This window comes from Pieris rapae, chromosome 12 (genome assembly GCF_905147795.1).
Source record: "Pieris rapae chromosome 12, ilPieRapa1.1, whole genome shotgun sequence".
NCBI lineage: Eukaryota > Metazoa > Arthropoda > Insecta > Lepidoptera > Pieridae > Pieris > Pieris rapae.
The window spans coordinates 4,537,016-4,545,212 of NC_059520.1; the positions used below are offsets into that span (position 1 = coordinate 4,537,016).

The following is an 8,197-nucleotide window of genomic DNA, read 5'->3' on the forward strand; positions in this document are numbered from 1 at the left end:
CTTTATGACTATCTTCTAAAATTGAAATGCGTTCCTTTATAAGTACATTACTTGAACGACTATAAGAAATTAAACACGAAACAAACATACACACACATGATAACGACCACAAATCACTGAATTCTATAAAACATTTACAGATATAGAACACAATTCTACAATTTAAAATAGTGGAAGAGATTATAGTTGCGAATTGTAAAGCTGTGATTGCCATTGCATATTCATTTTGTGGAATATTGTGTGGACTACAGACTTGTGGAGTTACATTTGGAATTGTATAAAGATTTTATACGCAATTAATTTATAGAGAACGCTTTTTTATGTTATCTGTAAATTAAGGTACTTATAAAATATATAACCTCCTGTCTTTCACCACATTTTGACTGAAAGAGACACAAGAGTATTTTTTTAAAAGGATGCAATGACACTGAGTCAGTTATTATTAAGGGTGAAAGAAACATAAACATAACTATAACTTGCCTATGTTTATCTTATGATGAGGATCGGTACGGACTATGTCCTGGATCTGTTTTAAGAAATAATAACTATTTCTACCAACCAATTTAACTGCTAAATCATGTGAAAATCAAATAAATCATCGATAACCTAAAATGTTAAACGACAAATTATACATTACGCATATGTACGAAAAACGACACTAACAGACTAGAAAAAACTAATTTGTTAATTATGGTTAACTTCAGGTTGTCGGTTTTTTGTGACGGTGCGCGCGCGCATCGTAAAAATTTACTCTGATAATTTTTCCCTAACGCGCCAAAAGAATAACTTCAAAAAAATGTCTGTGCACATTTTTTAAATTCTTTTTTAAAAAGTGACATAAATTTAGTCTATTGCTTTTTATTCTATTTTATGTAAGAAGGTTCTATATGAAACTCACTTTAATATTCTCAATAGTTTTGGCAAAGGTATAGGAAAAGTTAGATATTGTTTTCGCTGTCGGTGATCATGAGTTCGAGGAGTTGTACGAGGAACATAACAATTTCCAAAATTATTACATCTGTATATAATTTTGAAATTGGAAAACAATTTAGTCTAGCTAAAGTTAAGTATACGTATGTCAAAAGTGGCTAATAATAAACCTATTCAGTTGTTTCTAATATTAAATTCATCCTACAACATGTTAAAAGGGTTGGTTCCCATGTCAAACCTTAAAATGACTTTACGTTTTACGTTTTTATGTTTATATGGTTTCACCTACTACCATTAAGTTATTATAATTTCCTCCTATGATTTCGCTCTTTAACCAGTAACTCACGTCTGAGCGTTGTGATCAGCAAAGAAAAAGCATCTGGCGCGGAATAACTATTTCCACCAGTTATTGTCCAGTGTCTCTCTTTTGGCAGTGTACAGTTTTGAGGACGATAAATCTCTTGATCAGTCCATCTCTTAAACGGACACGTGATCTTTTGACTTCTGTTAAAACCACGATCGTTTTCTCCAAGTTCTAATCGCCTCTGCGCCTTGTAGACGACTATCCTTTTTATTTCATACTGTCATGATTTTTAGTAAAACTGTATATAGTACTACGTTAAACATATTATGGGTATGTATTTATACCCTCAGCGAAACCAGGCTTATATTTTAACTTCAAAGCAATCCTGTTTACGGTGCATTTAAATGTAACATCAACACGTCATATTTCACAAACATGCAGTAAAAAGCAGCTTTCGTGTCGTACACGAACGTGCTTAGGACGTATTTAACGTACACCTCATACACTCGATTTCATTTTAAACCATTTATAATTTACGAATCTAGCGTTCTATTAGATCTAGATTGTGTCAGGCAGTGGAAGCGTGAATTCCTGTTACGTTTAATCGAACTGTCTAACTGCAAGCATGCATTCTGTGACCCGAAACCCGAAAACAATATTTCATAGGATATAAAACCTTGGAACTGTATTATATGCTCGGTTGATTTTGATTATCACAAATAGAATTGAATCAATAAATAAACAAGTGAAGGAAAACCGAGAAGTGTTCATGTTTCATGAGAGTGAATTGCCGATACGAAGTTCAAATAATATATCGAGATACTGACCAACATTTTCCGTTATACATTATATGACAAAAAGAGAATGTTTTATGACTTATTATATCTTGAAGTGATAACTGTAATGTGTATTTCATACTGTACTAGAAAGTGACTTGTAATTATCAAAGAAAATCCTTACAAGATTTTTAGTATCTAAGTTTGAAGTTGAACAGATTATATTTGAAAAATACAATTATAATTTTATCTAATGAGCACTGACAGTATTCTTATCGGTATTCTATATCACTACGATAAACTTAAACGAACATTCTTATTTATATGGCTGAAAAACGACTCTCAAATCTCAGCCTCATTAATATTATTCAATTATTCAGTGTATAAGATATATCGTCACTCCATCGATATGGACATCATTATAAGCGGTCTTAGTAGGCGTCATCTGGGTAAAGTGCGAGTACAAAAGATACTAATAATCATCTTACAGTATTTAATTAAGGCTGATTGCTTTTTCTTTACAGATAACACTTTTATCTTAAATCAAGTAGTGGGTTCAAAGTCCCGATCTCACGTTTAACCCTAGTCTCCTCAACCACAAATCACATAGACCCAACTCGGTCCAACGTGTCATACCATTTCCACTGAATACTCAATCAGAACTACCCCGTGTTCACTGAACACACTGTCCAAAGTCAAGCCCCACTCGAGGTATTTGCTCGGTTCAGATTTGTCGTAACAATATTTGTACTTTTTTTATTATGATTGATACTAAATATGAAACAATTAAATAATAAGAAATCGAAACAAATTAAATTATTTGATCTTAAAAGTAATAGAAGGAATCTCAATTATTAACCAAAGCAAGAATTGAAATCAAACAACAGAATATTTCCTGATAATAGGAGCATTCCCTGACATTTAAAAAACACGTTTGATATTATATTCTCATTTGTATGGTATATTATAGTCACCGAACAACAGCAAAAGGGCGAAAGCCAATATGAAAATTTAATGGCATCCCGAGATTAGCACTCATATGGAAACGTCCATCTCCGTGAATGCTATTATTAGGGTTGGTTCAAATCACAATCCGTATGGGTAAGTCATTAACTTTTCAGAGTATTATCGCGACTATTATTGTGCAAAATTTGAACTATATATTCAAAATCGTTTATACCATATAGTTACTAAAACTATATGCAATGCTTTAAGTGAATACAAATTACATTTCCCATTTGCTCTTCGATAACTAATATGATAATAAATAAAAAAGTGGATTGTGCGATTGGTAGTCTATAAATACTTACAATCAAAATCGGACTACTCATATTTGGTCGTAAAAATCGATAGTAGCTGTAACGTTTAATCTAAGACCCTTGAATTTAACAACATAACATATTTTAGTACAAAATTCATGGGTCTATAGCGACTTTGGATGTAACGGGTACGGTGTAGTGACCATTGTATTGAATCATTTGTTACAAATTCAAAAAATCGCATATTGCGACCGGAGTCAATCGTCAAAGACAACGATTTCTTTCTTTCACAAACATTTCTTATCTTTTGTTTACATTCACACAGCTATCAGCAACCTTTTGTTCATAGATATCGGCTAAGTAGGTGGGTTAACGTTTACGTTTCGGTGTTAAATTAAAGGGTCACTTTCAAACTTTTTTTTTGATTTTTTTGTGAATACGTGTGCAATGTGTGCACAAATGTTTTTAATAATAAATTAATATAAACTATATACAGGTATGTGTCTATACCTCAACCGATAGCTGTAATAAGTTCCAGATATAACGGCGAAATAGTAGGGACTTTGTTGGACTAGATAGTTCGGTTCATAGAATATGCGCTTTAAGTTTTCGAACAATTCTTGTCGTTCCAACAATTATCTGGTAGTGTATTATAGTGCTTACATATAAAAAAAAGATAAAAATGATCGAAAAAAAGACGAGTTTTTTACTTAGTTACTATATGGTTATTTTCCATACACAATTGGTTAGGTTTTGCAACGTAGCTGAAACTCACTGTTTATATTGGTAAACTCAATCGGTTTTACACCGTTTTATTAAAGTTATAATTGGTGTCTTTGGTCATGAAAGATATATTGAAATCTGAAGCCTAGGCCTGGAAGGTTTGTAGTGCAGTGGCACTCCAGATATATTATATATATTAAAATTAATCAGTGGATTAATTTTATTTGTTTATGGTTCAAAATGATTAATCATTTTTTTTACGTAGAATGATCCAGATGCAGTTATTATGAATTAAATAATAACATTCAAAGACGATGTTAAAATTGGCACGTGAATCAAATTTATGTTATGAAAGGCATTTTTGTATAGTACAATTATATATATATCGAGTCAAATGTGAAGCAAAAATAATAAACCTACAAAATTCTTTGAACCTACAAAGATTTAAACTAAAGCGTGTATTCGCCAAACTTCCTTGACATTTAACAACCATTTAACTAATTAGTTAATACAATATTTGTGTTTTTTCAATTTAACCGTTTGTTTAGGGTGGCTGGTCGACGCTGATAAAAGCAGAAACTCATTCGGTGCGGTGTAACCCCGAAGTTTATTTAGCGGCTTACCTCGGCGCTGACTGGAATTGTTGAATCTGTTTTTCTTTCATTTCTATCCCGAATGTTTCGATACCCTTTGGAATACAATAAGAATCGAACACTGATTGCGTTTCTTTTTACGTATTTAGCTTTGGGGTAAATTTCATAAATAATGGATTTCTAGGGAAAGGTTTTCTAGGTGTTTATGTCATAAAATAGATATTCGATAACAAAAATCAAATCACGAATCGGGATTTTATGCGTCGTTATACTTATACTATACTTAATATTAAAGATTTATACTATACTAAATACTAATTAACTAACTAACTAACCTAAAAATATATATTATAAATTTTTGATGTTGCTGAAATAACAGATCATAAGTATTTTGTGATACGAACTGTACGATTGATATGTAAAAAATTGTTTAGGTTAAGTATTCTAGGTCTCTATTTTATTAATCATCTTGCGCTTGGCATTTTGGCAATGTGTCATAGCTTTGTAATACATACCAGCTTTAAAATACCCAATTAGGTAGTATTGTCTTTTATTTACATAACTTTTACACATTTAAAGAAAAACACTTTTTTAACGGATTATAGATATGTATTATTATATTTAAACTTATAATTATTTGTACATAATTTTAAATTTAAACCGACGTTTCGCGTGCTTTACAGCGTGCGTGGTCACGGTGACTGAAGACAAAGGTGTTAAATGTCAAAAAGTATTACAGCTGCAGAAAATTTTGTGTTATCTGTATTTATTTCCCCGGAGTTGGTATCGACTAAAAGATGTAGGGTTTTTGCAGAAATTGCTCGACACCGAAACTGGACTGACACTCGAAATTGGAGGACACCGTGAGCAATTTCTGCAAAAACCCTACATCTTTTAGTCGATACCAACTCCGGGGAAATAAATACAGATAACACAAAATTTTCTGCAGCTGTAATACTTTTTGACATTTAACACCTTTGTCTTCAGTCACCGTGACCACGCACGCTGTAAAGCACGCGAAACGTCGGTTTAAATTTAAAATTATGTACAAATAATTATAAGTTTAAATATAATAATACATATCTATAATCCGTTAAAAAAGTGTTTTTCTTTAAATACCCAATTAGGTTTTCTTTTACATGTGTATGGTATAAATATAATTCTTCATGGTTGCAGTCTCTTCTTTCTTTTATTTATTTTATAAATAGACTACGATTATCAATAGTTAACTATTGTAAATAATGATATAAATTCACGTTTATTCCCTTAAATATATTTTAGTTAAACGTTCTCGGATATACCAAGAAATATATCACAACCAAACTGCGGACTGGATATCGCAAGGATAAACGAGAGGGTTTGTTTTATAAACTTTTGTTTAATTTTCGTTTTTTTTATTGCGTAATAAAAGCAATTGCCGAAGAAAATTGTCGTTTATGCTCGCAGGTGGCGAAGTCCCCGTTATGAAAATGGGCTTTTCGCATAAAGTAGGGAGCTTCAATAACGAGCAAGCTTTCTCGGTGGCTTTTTCTCAAGGCAGAGGCTGAACTTTAATATAACTGAATCTAAATATTATACGTCACATATATGTATGAATTATTCAATACTTAAGGGCAGGTCGACTTACTCAAGCAATTTAGAAACCAAACCGTTTGCTTACATTATTGGATCACGTAGTCATTTATCTAATGTGTTCGGTTTGCATGCTTTGATGCAAAAATAAATAGTATTGGAGGGTGAAGAGACCTTTGCGGTTTTATTTCCAGAATGTATTCATGTTTCATTCGTTTTTTTGGGATTTTATTGCATATGATTCTTGTATGTATTTATAAAGGCCATTTAATATTTTGTAACGGGTATGATAGATATCTCGCTTTGTTATAATTATATAAAGTTAGTAATGGTAATTAAGTATAAAGCGATTTTATTTTTTGTCTCTTGCCAGTCGTCTTTAATAAAATGTTGTGGTTCATTATTGTTTATGAATAAAAAATTAAATTGTGAACAAATATTTTGTGCTACTAAACGTGCTAAGAATTTCAAAACAACATTTTTGGAAACGAAACGTTTCAAATAAAAGGTACGATAAGATGAAGACGTAAACTTCATGTACCTAGAAAGAGTAATGGAATTAGAAAATTCAGAATGTTATACAGGGCATGAATTCGGAAGAGGTACATATTTGGGAGTTTGACCTAAATAAACATGAATGAAAAACTCACTGTCATTGCGGTAATGTTCGCGAAACGGAATTTGGTTGAAGTTCGCGAGATGACCGCCTGTACGGAATTCCTTGCGGTAAAATTTTTTAGCTGTTTTTGTTTACATAATTTAAGTTCTTTACAATTTTTAGCATTGTTTAGAAAACAAACCATGCGAACATTGTGAATGTTAATCCAACAGTAAAAATAGCTTTATATGAAAATTATGCTATATTTATGTTTCTCTAATGAAAGAAGTATTTTTTTAAATGGTTTCAGAGCACTTTATTGCATTAAATAATTTGAAATAATTCTCTAGGCGTAGGTATATAGGTATATCAAGTGTTCTTTTAGACAAAAATAATCTATCGACTATGCGTAATAAGTACGAAACGTAAACGAAAGTTATATATATTAGTTGTTATATAACTGTTGCATGTGTAATAAATAAATCAAACAACAAAATCCTGTATTACTGACTTTTCATTGAAATTCGTTTCTATTTCAATTAATCTTTAACTATATGCAAAAACCATAGATATTTTTTTTTATATTACAGGAGGCTCACTTGATATTAAGTGACACCACCACCCATGGACACTGGCACTGCCAGAAGACTCGCAAGCGCGCTGCCGGCCTTTTAAAAATCGGTACTCTCTTTTCTTGAAGGACCCTAAGTCGAAATGGTTCGGAAATACTTCAGTGGGCAGCTGGTTCCACATCGTGTTGGTGCGCGTCAGAAATTGCCTTAAGAATCCCTTAGTTGTGGAACGACGGACATCAAGGTTATACAGATCGTATTTTGAATTCTGCCTTGACGTCCGATGATAAAACTCAGCTGCAGGTATTAGTTTGAACAACTCCTCTGAACACTCTCCATAAATGCGGTAGAAGATGCAGATAGATCCCACATTGTTTTTATTACACAGTTCCGATATCAAATAATAAAAGAATTAATCAATACAGTTAAAATCAGTAAAAACGAACATAAAAATAACAGTCAGAGAAAGTATCTGTTATATAAGTCGGTAAAAAACTATCGCGTATCAATCACATAAAATAAGTTTTCACGTCCTGAAGGCGATCCCCTTGTGTAGTTTCGGTAAACATCGGCCGGAGGGCGTGATGTAAGTATTTTCCTTTGCGATGAACAAACAAATTCCTTGAAGCACCTGAGTTTGGATTACTTTAGTGTTTGCGCCTGGAATTGCTAGCTTAAAAAATAAATGTACGTCACATTAATTTAAATTCAATATTTTTTTTTACTTCGATTAATAATTAATCAATGATTAATTTTTATACAATTCTGGAAAAGGTATCTCATGTTATATTATTTTAATTGAAGAGCAAACTGTTAAGCTGCGAGCTTTTAAAAGCTTTCTAATTATCAATTTATATTTGCAACCAGACC

General features: G+C 31.9%; 1 long non-coding RNA gene across 1 annotated transcript; it reads left to right on the top strand.

Annotated features, from left to right (window-relative positions):
* Positions 1–2,976: 2,976 nt before the first annotated feature.
* Positions 2,977–4,706, top strand: LOC123689599. Its single transcript, XR_006750549.1, has 2 exons — positions 2,977–3,111; positions 4,541–4,706. It is a non-coding gene; the product is annotated as an uncharacterized LOC123689599 (long non-coding RNA).
* The last annotated feature ends 3,491 nt before the right edge of the window (positions 4,707–8,197 follow it).